Source organism: Austrofundulus limnaeus, unplaced genomic scaffold, assembly GCF_001266775.1.
Source record: "Austrofundulus limnaeus strain Quisiro unplaced genomic scaffold, Austrofundulus_limnaeus-1.0 Scaffold40, whole genome shotgun sequence".
NCBI classification, from domain to species: Eukaryota; Metazoa; Chordata; class Actinopteri; order Cyprinodontiformes; family Rivulidae; genus Austrofundulus; species Austrofundulus limnaeus.
The window spans coordinates 2,785,016-2,787,355 of record NW_013952442.1 but is presented as its reverse complement, the minus strand read 5'-3'; the positions used below and the strand labels follow the sequence as shown (position 1 = coordinate 2,787,355).

General features: G+C 40.7%; 1 long non-coding RNA gene across 1 annotated transcript in view; it reads left to right on the top strand.

Annotated features, from left to right (window-relative positions):
* The window catches only part of LOC106516677 (uncharacterized), a 2,136-nt gene extending 785 nt beyond the window's left edge, over window positions 1–1,351 (top strand). Inside the window, exon 3 of the long non-coding RNA XR_001310122.1 lies at window positions 1,023–1,351. This is a non-coding gene — a long non-coding RNA (uncharacterized LOC106516677). The remainder of the gene's footprint in view (window positions 1–1,022) is intronic.
* The last annotated feature ends 989 nt before the right edge of the window (window positions 1,352–2,340 follow it).

Genomic DNA, 2,340 nt, shown 5'->3' with positions numbered 1-2,340 from the left:
CACACACACACACACACACACACACACACACACACACACACACACACACACACACACACACACACACACACACACTCTGTTCTGTCACCTTTGGTTCCGTCACCCTTCAGTGCCATCATCTCCAGAGAATGTTAAATGAGTCAAACTGGCAGCAGAGGGAGAAGGGGCTTGACAGAGACAAACATCAAGGAAGCTCTGGCACTGACTGAGAACTAGAGGACGTTGTGGGCATAGGACTTTGACATGACAAGCCCTAGTACTTTTGCATTTGCTAAAAGGTTCAGACTGGACCCATCAAAACAAGAAGTTGAGAAGGCTAAGATGTGCAATAGAGATGATAGGTTTGAAGGATTTCTTCCAGATAGTTATTTTTAACAGACAGGTGAGTCAGATGGCTTTCTTATAGGGTGCACTTGAAGCAGTGCATATTAAAATTATTTAAAATGTACAGTATATGTAACAATAAGTATGCAAGCAGAGTTTTTACATGCCTACACAACTTTGTATAAAGAATGGTTTTATTGTGCTTCCAAAGAGAATATGTATTATCCGTCCAAACTCCTGTCCAGACAAGGAAGTCTATACAGTTTGCGTTTCATGAAAAAAAAGGCCAGACAATCACTTGTATGTCTTGTTTCCTATGAAGACTTAATATTGCTTATTAAAGAAGCTGTCATCTTACTGTAGTTGTGAGTGTAGACAGTGTTCCCTTAATAGCGTATAAACTCTATGACAAGGACAATTTTTTTTTTCTCTCTGTCTGACTTTCACTACAGTTTGTGTTTTTAAATAACATTGATTGATTGATGGATTGATTGATTGATTGATTGATTGATTGATTGACTGATTGATTGATTGACTGATTGATTGATTGATTGATGATGCCTTTATTGTCATTGTATGGAACACAGAACACCCATTCAAGAAGACACACATGACATGAACTTGTAACCCAAAAGTTTAGTTTTTAAATATTCCTTTGTGAAAACTATCCAGTAATATTTGTTTTTGTCCCGTCATAGTTTGTTCCTGGTGCCAAGATGGTGGAGGATCCTTCTTTTGCACTCAACCTTCAGAGACTCTCCAAATTACAGCTTGTCTTTGCTCATTATTTTCAGCAGGTCTGTAACGCAACTTTCTGCCTAGTCTCCACTCTTTCCTTTTTCCACTGCTACACCGATGCTTCCCTTCCTTTGTTCTGCAAATAAAGACATTCAAGTAAGCCTGCTGATTTTTTTTTTTTTGGTCTGGTCAGATTTCTAAATCTCTTCATCATTGTTTGAAAATTGCTAAATTTTGCAAGTAGAAGTCTCTGCAGTCAATAGGTTGCAGTTTCTTGGGTGTAGGGCGTAGTTTGGGTAAGCCGTGATTGGTCGGATTAAGTTGTAGGCAGTGTTTTCGTAAACTGTTATTGGTTAGATTGCTGTATAGGCATGGTTTGTGTAATTTGTGACTGGTTATATTAACATGTGGGCATAGTCTGGGTAAATTGATTGGTTAGACAGACTTTTGTGGGCATAGTTTCGGTGAAGGCAGTTGGGAGAAATGTAGATCAGATCACTAATCAGGATTACTTGAACAAAGCCCAAAGGAAAGAGAGCGGAGCTCAGGTACAGTACGCACTCAGTGAGGACTCTGATAAGCTCCTTTACAAAACAACATTCACCAGTCATCTGCTCGACAGGGCGGACACTAGGATTCTCTGAGTAATGCTGCGTTCACACCAAATGCAATTTCAGTGCCAAAAACATGTCCAACGCTTCACATTGGTTGTTTGTGCAATTTGAGGTCAGACTCGAGTCAAAATTGCTCTTGACATGCGTCACACATCGAGAGCCTCTTGTTTTCCTTCTCTGCTGGTCTCTGTTTAATGACAGATGAAAAAAAGCAAGTGGCTTTGCTTTATTTACTGAGAGCAAGAGCATGTCACGCTCACCAGATAATTCATAATTAATTCACCAGATAATTCAGAAATGTTCTGAGTTTGGTGAGTTTCACCACCGAAGAGCTGTGAGATGACACAGCTTGCTTTCAGAACTATTTTTGTCCCGAGCTTGGTTTGATGAGACGCTGACCTGCATTTGGTGCCCACATCTGCCAGGACACCGACTACACACACTCAATTTCAGCTAAAGAGCTCCTGTTCATCTGTCTCAGGTTAGTGGACATCATTCAGGAATGCGCCTCGTCAGAAAATGTATCACTACGTCACACTGTGGAGTCTTTCTGATTGGTTGACGTGCGTGTTGAGCTGCAAAAGATCAAATTTTCCAACTCCAGCATTCGACACACATTTGTTGTGAACACAACATCAAGCCCAGAGGGGAGAGAAGCCCCCAC